The sequence below is a fragment of the Melopsittacus undulatus genome, chromosome 3 (genome assembly GCF_012275295.1).
Source record: "Melopsittacus undulatus isolate bMelUnd1 chromosome 3, bMelUnd1.mat.Z, whole genome shotgun sequence".
In the NCBI taxonomy this organism is placed as follows: domain Eukaryota; kingdom Metazoa; phylum Chordata; class Aves; order Psittaciformes; family Psittaculidae; genus Melopsittacus; species Melopsittacus undulatus.
Window position 1 is genome coordinate 6160969 of NC_047529.1, and position 12597 is coordinate 6173565.

Genomic DNA, 12597 nt, shown 5'->3' on the forward strand with positions numbered 1-12597 from the left:
TCCACCTTGCTTTACCCCTACATAACATCTCCATATATCCCTATTGGGATATCCTCAAGAGCCCTCAACTTTCATTGTACAAAACAGGAACTGAACAAGCAGAGAAACTAGATCAATCTTCTTTAAAAATTAAAGGCAAAAGAATTGCTGTGGCTACTGAATTGTAACCAGTGGTCCTGGGAGAACAAAGCTGGGGACTTTGCAGGACATTGGTGGATTCTCCAAAACTGCCCTAAATTTCACTCACGCACAATGATCAGGTATTTCATCTTCAAGCCAGGATGTGCAGCATGATGAGACTTTAGATCTCAGGAGAGAAATCTAATCCCCATTTCTCAGATGACAAAAGGTAATTCATAGGTAGGCAGATTTACCTGCAAAGCTTATTGCAGCAGAACAAGAACGTCATGATCTCCCTCCTCTTTCCTCATAGCTTCCACAAGGAATGGAAGTAGTTTGGGACCTGAAGCACTGCCCCAGGAAGGAAGCCACTAGGAAGAGAATTTGCACTTTTCTTGGCCCTGATAAGCATTGAGAACTCAGGGTTTCATCGGCATTGGTTTACTACTGGTACCTAAATAGGCTCAGGTGAAAAATGCCCGACCCAACAATGAAAAATGTTAAGATTAGAAAATACAGCTACAATAATGAATCACAGGCTTTGTTCTGCCAAACCAGGTTCAGTTTGAGAACTGTGAACGAAGCTCATGCCTTTATGAGTATGGGCTTTTCCTACATAAAAAGCTTCCCTAGCTTGGATATTGTCTTCCCTTCCTTTCCCTCATCTAAAACTAGCTATTAATACTTCACTTGCACATACATATCTAGAGAGCACCAAAAGCCAACGATCCCTGTAAGCAGCCTTTTGTCACACAAAGTTAACAGCAAAATTGATAATAACTCTTGGATGACACCTTCCAGTCTGCACATAGGCTCAAGGTTGCCACAGCAATGCACTGGTTCTCCAGAGGTTCAGGTTCTGAAGCCATTGGCTCAGTCTTCATTGAATCTATCATTATAGGTTCAGTGAACATTTGGAGTTTCCCTGGCATTTCTGACCTCTTCCCAAAGGGGCCCAGGGGCATTTATCCTATGGTCTGAAATAGCGTCCATCACAAAACTCCTAACACGAGGAGGCTTCGCTATTTGAAGTCTTATTGTTATGTGCAGTTGCACTCTGCACACTGAACGCACAGCTTGCAGCGAGATGCTAGGAGCCTATGGGATCCCAGTTGAACATCTTTACCAAGCATCTTCACGTTCTAGTTGCTTGCATGGTCATTTAGCAATGCAATGACTACTACACTGTTCTGCCAAGCATTCCTATCATAGAACACATTCTGTATAGTCTGTATACATACAGAGAGCATATGTACATAGGAAAGCTATGCTGTACTGGACTGGTGGCAGTCTAGCCTAACAAGTCAAGTGGGAACTCTAATGAGGGGACATCAACTGCTTTTTCTTCCCATCATCCCCCCAGTTAGGAAGTTACAAGGCTATTTGTATGGGAAAAAGAATAGAGATCAGGAAACAATTTCTTTTTCAGAGAGAGGTTATGACCTGAAGCATATCAGTTGAAATACCTCCCAGATCTCTTGGGTTAAAAACAACCATTACCTTGTATAGCTTTGCAGCTCTCAGCATACAGGGAAAGTTCACTGAAAGCAGAAAAGCACAGGCCAAAAGCAGCAATTTTCCATTGCCTTTTGGTAGTCTCATCTATTTCAGACTGGAAACTCATTGGGGCATAGAGTACCTCAGTCTTATTTGCACATGGCACAAGAAAAGTTGTGCTTCGTCTTGCTTTAGGCACCGTTTTCATGTTATTTATAATGGCAGTGTTACATTCAAATTATGGTACACCCACCCCTCCCAGGAGCTTCAGTGCCACCCCTCTTGGAAAGTGCTATATACTAGGAAAGAGAAATATAGGATTTCAGTAGTACTTATAAAAAATCAACTTACAAAACTCAATAGATGAACTCTAAGATTCAGATTATGACCTGCTAAATGCTCCTGCATTGAAAGAGAAAGACAACTGCTTTACATATGGTTCTTCTGTTACTCTTGAGATGCTGCCCCATAAGCACTTACTGCTGTGAAACTACAGTTTAGCTCTATAGGGTGGTTTGAAACAAAAAACAACTGCTGGAAGCCTCTCATCCTTCCCTGCATTCTGATTTTCAGTGCAGGCAGGTGGAGCTGAGGGCTCCAGCCAGCACACAGCATTCTGCTGGCTAGGGATGCAGCAGTCTGCACAGTGATTGCTCAGAGGGTGCAGGAAGGGTTGCTAGCAGATTGGTTTTGAAAGATCTTTAATACAACCAAAAGGATAGAATACACAGGAAATATAGGAAAGACCTTTTTTAATGATATCAATAAAATCTCACTCAATCTTTACCCCCACATCCCCACTGCAAATTTAGCAGTGATTTATTATTAAGTGGCTGAGATGAACAATTAAAATAGAATATTAGAGGATACCAAGGTGAATTCAGCACCTTGCATGGATACAAGGCAACAAATCTGTTCTCTGGCAGCGTGTGGGAAAATTCCTCCCTACTGTGGATTCATACCCAGTATCAGGCAAGGCCTCGATATCTTATTGCCAAATAAGCTGTGGGACTGGTGCATAGGATGGCAGCGATCCCAGCCTCTATGCAGGGAGAAAACAGTGCCAGTGCTAATCCTTCATACAGGTAAACTAAAAGCATCTCATTCTATACAAGGAAATGTCATGCCAGACAGTAATACACACAGGCTGCTTCTCCCTTCAGCCTGTTTGCCATTTGTTAGGGGAAACAAACCCAGCAAATTGCGCAGAGCCTTGACCCTCCTCCCCAGCAAAACAGATCAATATCACCAACCAGATCGTTTTAAGAATCTGATTCCAGTGCCTTTACTCACACCCAGAAGTTTCTCCAGCTTTTAATATGAGTGAGGCTGTGCAATAAAGTCATAACGGTTGGACTTCGTGGATAGCCTCTGTGCCAACACAAGAGGGCACATCAATGCTGCCCTATCCATGCAGGGTCACAGCCTGGCTCTTATTGGAAGCAGTTATGTGGGGAGTAGGGAAAGAAATGGAGAAGCCCAGAAGGAAGGAACCCACGAAGCTAATCAGGCAGAAAGCCTAGCATATGATCCAGCTCCTCCAGTACCAGCAGTGCAGCTCCTGCTCTGGCAATCTTCGGTCCATTTCCTACCCCCTGTGGTTGGAGGTGTAAGTGCTGGGAGCACAGCTTTTAAATCACTGAGAGCTAGAAAGCAAATAGTGTGCTCCAAAGGGATCGTGTTTAATTTCTTCGAGTGCTGTGTATTTGGGGCTGGACTCCCAATGAATTCAAATAGCTGAGATTACTCACAAACCCACTGCTGCTAGAATCTCCCAAATGAATGACTCCTGCCTCCTTTGGCTGCAGCACAAAGATATTTTTTGCCTTAGCATGATCAATTCTGCAAACCTGCTGGGTGCTTTGGGTAGATCTCAGATCTCTGCATTCTGCAGAGACTCCAGTGCTGAGACCGAAAGCAACGCACATAGGAAGGCACCAGGGCTGTGTGCCAGGTGACTCACAGGAACAAGGGGATACTCATAAACCAAATATAAGAGCTTAACTACTCCATCTGGGCCTTCCCTGCAGACATTTCATACCCAGTCAAGGCTTGCTGCCTTCAAAGGGTCCTGCCCACTAGGAAAGGCAGCTCAGATCTCTGCTGCAGCACAACTATGGTCCTGCTGGCCCCAAAGGCTCTGCACTACACCCTCCTGAAGAGGCAGGAGCAGCATCCTAGTATAAAAGAGGAGAAACACAAGCTTCAGTGAGGCTACTTGCATGTCCAGCCTCTCCTTGCAGGAAAGCAGAAGTACGGCTTTCAGCAGTGCTCAGCTGAGTCTCTCACCTGCTTTGGGGGACAGGCAGAAGCTTCTCTTGTTCTCCTCAAGCTGTTACAAACAAGAGGCAGCCATAAACCTCATGATAATCTTGTTTGCATGGGTGCTCTGTGATGCAGAATCCCACAGGAATAAATCACTTTCATGAATGAGTCGGGTGTCTACCTTGAATCCCCTGATGAGTAAGTGCTCACAAAGTCTGGGGTAAGGACAAGACAAAAATCAACAGTGAAGTATGTCAGGAGCTGAGGAGCAGTCCCATGATGGCTTATAGGCAATGCTGAGAAGTGGAAGTAGCAATAGCACTCCAGGGTTAAGACACTGAGCTGACAACATCCCTTTCTCTCTCCCTTGTGCCATTTCAAAGTCCAAACCAATTCATCTCATTAGCTGTCCTACAAGCAGGCAGACCTCACAGCTTCAACTCACAGTTGCTTGCTCAGGGCACTCTTCCATCATCTATTCTTCATCTCTTCTTGCCTTTCTTATATGCCTCTCTGCACACCAAACCTCACCCTGTGTTATGCTGAGCAGTGAAGTCACCAACAGCAGCAGAGGAGCAGTTTATCACTCAGCAGCTGAGAATCAAACTCTACATTAAACCCTTCATTTTTGGCCTTCCTTTGGGAGTGGATAAAAACAGCTGGTCAACAGACATACTGCAAAGGCTTAACCTCCACCTTCCAGATGAAGGAAGTCAGATAGTAAACCATAAATACAGATCTTGATCAGGTCAGGTGTGAGAAAGAAGCTGATCTGCAGATGCCCCAATGCCCTCTCAATTCCCAGGTGATGAGCAAAGGTCCCTTTGCTGATCAAGCTACCAAAGAAGGGACATCAGCTCCATTTACCTGGTGCCTTTTCTTCCACCAAGACCCACATTGCCTGCAGAAAAGCGCATGAGGAGTCCTTATCTCCTCTACTCAGCTGCAGAGTCAAGGCAACAGCTTAGCTCCTAGCAGAAGACTCCCCAGCACACAGCATCCTTTGAGGCCATAACAGCAACAGAAGTGCCAGGGGCAATGCACTATTTTGATCTCCCCATTATCTGGATCATTGTGGTCTTGAACATGCTACTTAAGAGCCATGGCTTAGGAATCATTGCTTCAGCTGTAGTAGCAACACTAACGTAACAAGGTAAATTGAAGTAACTTTCTAGTTGCTTTTTAACTTCATCCATTTGCTTTGGAAAGGTCCAAGTCTCTGGACACCTTTCACAAGCACTTGTGACAAGTCAGAGAAACGCCATGGGCATGCTTGGGGGCCAGCAGCAAGAGAGGCAGATAGGCAATGATGGGAGCTGTGAAAGTACCTGAGCTTGCTAAGGGCTGTAATGGGCTTAATAGAGGTTATATAGTAGGCATCATGTTCACATGGGGGTGTTCGTCTGTGCAGGCTCCAAGAGACTCCTCTTAATAAAAGGTCTTTTTTTGGCAAGTGAGAGCTGCAGTCTGACTTGTGAGTGGTTGCTCAGACACTCTTCAAGTAATGAGGATTTTTTCCTGCCTAGGGAACCATCTTTAAGGAACTGCTTTAAGCAATCCAATGGCAATCCATGTGATCACTCAGGCCAAAGCTGTCTACAGACCTGCATTAACTTCATAGCAAAAAGCCTTTGGATTTTGAATCAGGCCTCCATTTTCTCCAGTCCTTTCTTGTTGCTTTCTTACACTACAAGAGCAAACCTCAATCAGGCAACATGAAAGCTTTCTCCTCAGTGTTCTAACACACCCAAGTCTGACCTTCAGAACCCTGCCAAGCCAGGACTGGGCTCTGCATAGTGCAGGTTGTCAAGTGCTATCACACACAAGCATTTGGTACTTGCGTGAAAAATGTCGAGGCAGTAAACCAGCATCCTTGGATTCAGCTTCAATTATTCATATAGCTCACATGAGAGCAACACACTCAAGAGGGTTCCATATTGTACGTATGTTAGAAACAGGTCATAAAACACCTTCAAAACACCAGGGCAAGAATTAGAGTGAGAGAAGCAGAGTTTCCCTCAGCTGAGCTCTGGTTCCTCAAAATATTTCAAGTGTTATCAGTTTTTCAGGTTAGGAAAGGATATTCCACATTGAGAAGCTGGGGAGTCAATTATTTGCAGAACACTGGGAGGAGAGGAAATTGAAATAACTCTCAGGAAGATTCCAGGACTGTTTTCAGTCCCATTTAAGAGGTACATTAAGATGTTGATCCTTAAATCCATAGAGATAGTCTTCCTGTTAGGAGTGATGATGCTTCAGAGTCCTTTTCACCTCAAACCAGGCTGCGGAACACTGCTGGGAATAATTCTAAACCTACTGCAATGTGCATGGAAGCTGGGGAACACAAGGGTTAACACTTCAGGCTGATCTATCCTAAAACTCAATCCTTCTGTTGCACAGAGCAAACCTGGCCTCCTTTGAGTCACCCAAATTATTGCAGATGCACATCCACATGACAAAGTTGACATCAGGGCCCAGAGGGGCACTTGCTATTCCCTCTCAAGTAGGTTCCCTGTCTGATGGATTCCCCTTTTGTGCAGAGATTAAATAGATACATTGGGCTTACCCAAGAGCCTTCAGCAACAGAAATAAGTCTCCACAAGGATCAGCAAGCTCACATCCTCCCCTCACCTAACAAACACAATCCTCTTCTCCAGGCAGTTGCCCTGTTGGCTTTCTGGGCTCTCCTTGGAGAGGCAAATTGCAGAGGCAGCATCAAGTCCCACTGGTCTGAGTCCCAGGCAGATGTATTGTAAACAACCGGTGAGGCTGAGAACATTTATACCTATAATATGGGTGGGAAAGGGAAACAGGGTGGATTCAACCCCAGTTTAAAGAGGGGAAAAGAAACATGGAACTGCATCTATGCAGCATGCTCTGTAAAACACCATCCAGAGCTCACAGGGAAGCTGTGATTTCCATACCTCAGCCCAGAGGCATTGATATTCAAGGTTGAAATCACTTTCTCCCTACTGGTACAACTACAATCAGTAGCCAGGCTACAAGTAAAACCCAGGTCCCTGCTCTTCTAGAGCTTAGTCTCTTCCACCACTCTATACAGCAAACAGCAAGAGAATTTGCCAAGGAGAAAAAACCATTTCTTGCACAAAACAATGAGAACTGGAGCAAGAAGAGTTACCCATATGCCGCAGCTAAGTACACTCAATAAGCTTGTTCTGATGGGCATTAAGCACCTGTGGGCTTTATAAGGAGCAGTAAACCAGGCTGACATGTCAAGTTCCTCACTGAAAGCAGCAAATGATGGCCAAGATAGCCCTCAAGGGCCTCAGGGCCCCAAGGCTTCAGGGGCAAAAGAATCCCTGGAACAGCATTAAAACCCTACATGCTTGTGTGCTTGGCTGGACTGCACATCTCTTGTTTAGTCTGAGAACAGTCTCAAACCCTGTTGTGTGGCAAATAGCTCCCAGATGAAGACTATTAATAAGTGAGGAAGTCTTTCCTTCTTTTTTTCTGAAGCATTTCTATGGATGTGTGAGATTATTGCAAGCTATTGCATCAACACTGAATCATTCCCTCCTTTGCATATCTTAATACAGCCCATCCTTTTGCAAAATTTAGTGATTTCATTGAACCAAAAATATTAAAAGAAGAGAAAAAGAGCATCCAACAACCTTACTTCCAGCTTCCCAAGTCACTTAGTCTCAGCTTGAATTTTAACTACACAGACAGCAGCACTAGCTGTTACATCAGGGGGGTGGAAGCAAAGGGAATAGAGGAGGTGGAGCAAGCCCAAGAGACAGCCAAGAGGAAAACATCTTTAAAGCTCCCCTGAATCAGTGACACTTACCTGTTTGTTCTGCTTTATGCCTCCGAGTTTCTCTGATATATAGGAATTATGAAGTGACCCACTTTCCTCCTGCTTAACATAAAGAGGAAATAAGGGGAAGGGGAAGAAGGGGAGGAGAGGGAGAGTTGCAGAAGGATAACATCAAAAGGGAAAGAGAAGGAAAAGAACCTTACAGAAAATAGGAGGGTAAGTTGGAATGCCCCAGTTTAAAGGAAGAGCAGGAACTAGACCTACTAACAGCCAACACCTTCCCACACACTGTGAGGAAAGAGCAAGGGAAAGGAACAAGCTCAGTGCTCAACAGCACTTCTTTGTGCTGCAGACTCACTCCTCCAGGACAAAGTTTACACAAGGGAAAGCTCCACATGAGAAGAAAGCATCCCTCCCATCAGCCCTTTACCTGTGTAAGGGATGGGTGGAGCAGCAGGAGGCATCCTGGTTGGGATGGAGTAAACCAGGGTCAGGTGCTAAAAGTTATGGTCAAAAGGGCTCAGCTGCATTAGACAAGGCTTCCTCAGAGGTGAAGGGTGTGAGCCACATCAAGACCCCAAGGAAACCCTGATCTTTCTCCTTGTGAAAGACCTAGCAAATAGCATCACGTGTACTAATGTCAGAGGAAATCACTCAACCTGATGGCATGATCTGATATGGCAGCTCTAGCCTTTGTACTGGTTTGGGCTGGCATCTTCAAGAACACCATAATCTGCTGTGGCTTTCACCCTTGGCTGTGACAACTGATGGTCCTGAACTGCTAAGTTTGTAGAGGATCCCAAGAATTGTCTATCTTCTAGAGAGAAACCAGTATGTGGGAGGAGAAGGGATGTTCTGGTGTGCTTTACATTTGTGTCTTTTGCTTCAGGATTTGTGAGGTTTCTGTTTCCTTCCTTAAATCATATTTACCTCACTCAGTATAATCAGGCACATTGTGAATGCAGTTAGTGTTCCTGCACCACTTCAACCATTCAAAAATGGTGAAATGAATGATGCAATAGGTACATGTATTATGTGGGTGGCAATCAGAACCATAAAGGAAGGACTGGCCATACCCTCATCTCCAGGTGGGTTATTAAAAATCACAAGGCTGAGCTCATCACAGCTCCACCAGTTTCAAAGCCTGCAAATGAGGAGAACTGCACTTATCAGTTCCAAAAGTCTGTTCATACGTTTAAATAGCCTATTTCTTGTAAACAGGCAATATCCCCCCAAAGCATAACTTCATTCTAAGCATGGATTAAGCCAGCATGTTAATTTGCATTCACTTTCAGCTTAGTGGTCAAATAGATCATATGGCCCAAATCATATGGGGAGCTGCAAGTATAGTGCATTGTGTGCTAATACATTGATATGACTACTGTGTTTTCATCCTCATAGAGAAGTTAGACAGAAGGAACTGAAGTAGAGACTGCATCACCAAACAACAGTTGATTTTACTCAATGCACTGTGAAATTTAGCAGTAATGGGACATTAAAGAAGCCTTAAAAGGATAAATCTGAAGATGCTTTTTTAGACTATTATCCCACATCTCTGTTGCTGTTTCAACAGGCAGAAAATGCCCACAATGCTCCCTTATGGAGCACCATGGGTGCACAAGGCAGTGACTCTATGGTTGCAGGAACTCGGAGGGTCCCTGCTCCAGCCATTTGCTTGGTCACAATGGAACTGGTTGAGTTCTGAGTTTGGCTCTGCAGCCCATGGCCTGAGGCAGCCTGAGCTGTGCTCCAAATGCCTCGCATATCCCTCATTAAACCAGGCTTGAACATAACTCCTAGTTGGCAGCAGCTTTACCTAAACAGGCCGTCCCAGCCAGTGCCAGCAATGGCCAGAAATGCAGGCAAAGGAGCCTGAGTAGTATGAGATCAAACAGAAATGCCTGGTGCCTTTAGGTGCCTTTAGGTTTGCAGAGCAGCAAGGAGTTTTTTCCATGGTTGGCTGTTCATACCCCTCAGTCCAGCCTGTGCCCTGCTTTGTGGGACTTCTGTCCTTTCTTCAGTTCAGCTTTTGAACAAGTTTTTGAAATGCTTCCCAAGTTAAAGTCACTTGCACAGGAGGAGAACTCAAACCTGAAGATAACTTATTTTATTAAAGCAGAGACTGTTTTCAATGAAGAATGGAATTTAACCTTTACCTGCTTTCTGTGTCATAGGCACGCAGACATGCCTCTCTACATATCCCCGTTTCTCCATAAAATATAGAACCATAGAAATCACAAAATGGTTTGTATTGGAAGGGACCTTAAAGCTCATCCAGTTCCAACCCCCCTGCCATGGGCAGAGACACCTTCCACTAGACCAGGTTGCTCAAAACCCTGTCCAACCTGAATTCAAACATTGCCAGGGAAGGTGCATAGACAAAATGGGATATAGACTAAAAGATCCTATTCCTGCTTTCTCCATGTCCAATACCTTTGTGACTTGAGAGAGTTTGTGCTAAGTGGGACTTGTACAGAGCCTTTTTATCTAGCAGTTGAGCATGGCCAAAAACTTCCATTGGCAAGACACCTGGAGACCTCAGTTCAGGCCCACCTCCATACCAGATTATAATACCTAGAGATTTGATTATGTTGTGACTACTTCTCCTTTGCACATCAGACAAGAGATGTTGAAGTCTGGCATTGCTGGAAATGACAGTGTCAAACCAGCCTGTGTAGCTGTGGGAATAAGCTAAGGCAGGGGGAGGTGGGATCAGCAGTGGAGACCCTGATCCACTGAACATGTAAGTCCTAGTTGCTCTATAAGGAATCAGGTACCAAAATACCTCTGGGGATCTGGCTCTGCACAACTAAGAGAATAATCAGGAAATCAGTGGAGACTCATCTCTGATGGTTTATGTTAAAATCATATTTTAAATCTCTCCATTTCTGAACATAAGCCTCAGAGGAATCCTGGCTTGGCTTGAATTGGAGCACCCTGTCATAGAGAGGTCCTTAAAACAGCCCACAGCTTAACTGTATATGTAGAGAACCTGAAAATGCAAGGAAAAAAATGAAACTTAGGCCTAGCTATTCCCTCAAATTTAATCAGAAGCAGCCTGGGGCACAGAGATGAGAGTGCCACTGATGGTCAGAATTCAGTAGTTACATAAACAGCAGTGAATGACATAAAGTAATTAGGAGTTTGGCATAAAGGACTCGATTCTCAAATAGTTCTGACTGCACAGCCCTCAACAGACTGGGGCATAACTTGGCATCTCAGCCTGGGGAAACGCAGAAACCAGAGAGGCTGTGAAATGTTCAGTGCCAAAGCAGGTACATTTTCCATCTCTCTTTTTTGCTCTCTGCCCCAGTTCAGTTCATTTCCCAACCATATACTTGAGGCATAGATGAGCAGCACTTCAGTAAATGAGATAAAACCCCAACCTGGAAATGCCTGAGGAAGGTGGAGGGTATTGAAGCGGTCTTTGTGTTACAACCGGCTCCAGGAGAGCCCAGGGATGAATGGCCAGTGGCACTGCTCAGCATCTTGGTGTTTCACTTGTTTAGCTGCCTCCCAGCCCAGCTCTGCAGCACGCAGGCGTGCGTATTGGAGACTGAAGGTGATTCTGTGAGCAGCCTGAAAGCTTCCACTGCTGGTGATCAGACCTCGAATCATGGACAAAACAAGGGCTGTTGTTTCCTCCCTGCTAACGTGCTGCAGGCTCTGCCTGCTCTGCCCTTCTTCGGCTCCTGGATGGTAACATGGGAACCCACATCATGCCACTCACACACAGGAAAGCATGTTCCCTGTCTTGTTATTCATGGGCTGTGCCCACAGGTACTGGTTGTTCAGCTTGCTGAATACTTGCCTGAGTAATTAGGAGGGAGCTGAATCATTCTTAGACCAAATTCCGGTTTTCTCTCTCCTCCTACTTCATTTTTAGGCTTCACTTCTCACAGCTCTCCTGTACACAGTGTGAAATGAGTGTTCAAATACTATCAGATAGAGTCAATAAATTCCCCATTTCCTCTTTTCCCCCTAAAAATAATCCTCAAAAGATGCTAGCGCATCAGTTAAAATTGCCTAGTAGCACTTATTGCAACAGAAATCCTAGTGCTGCGGTGCAAAAGACTGCATCACCCCCATCTCCTGGGTAGAGGCATCCACATTCCTGAATAACACAGCATATATCCCTTCCCTCATTTGTTTTAAGAACAGCTGTAAGAAAGGTAGTTGTTCCTATTAAGCTTAATGGGCAGTGTTTGTGATCTGTTTAATGGTTCTGCCCTATATTGTTTAATTAAAATACGTGATTTCTGCTGCAGCAGAGCTTGAAAATGAATCTTAACTGGAACCCAGTTTTCTCACTGGAAACCTTTCATCCTCCTCCCACACCCCCCCCTCCCCTCTCTTCCTTTTACCATCCCTCTTTCCCCAAGTTATGCTGCATTTTACTTTGCCTTCACTGCGTTTTCCTCCCTGGCTTTTGCTACAAGGAGCCAAATTCATCCCTGCTGGTATCCAATGGACTGAAATTCTTCTCAGAGGCGTTATTGGGCTGAATCCAAACCCAGCCAGAATTTCGCAGTGCTGGTGGCTTAGTCAAAACAACAGTTTATAATTTCTCTTTTGCTTCCCTTATCCACCGTTAATATGAATTATAAATAAGTACTAGCATTGCTCTCTTGGAAACCATACTTCATTTCAAACCAGACAAGCCGTCTGACTGAAAATGTCTTTAACTTCAATGTGTGCTAGGAACTCGCACAGCACACTGCGTGCGCACGGACAGCCTGGCTTTCAGACCGAGACTCACTATGGGATTCCTCTTGCCATCTGCAGTGCATACCTAACTGAAGTGCTGGCTACTGTTAACCCCTGCATGAGCTGCCCAGGGAAGGTTTGCTTTCCCAGACTGCCGTTTATGATGCTCAATCTGTTTCCTAATCAGACTGCTGTTCCAGATCCCTCACCTAGGGGGTGAGGGGTGTCTG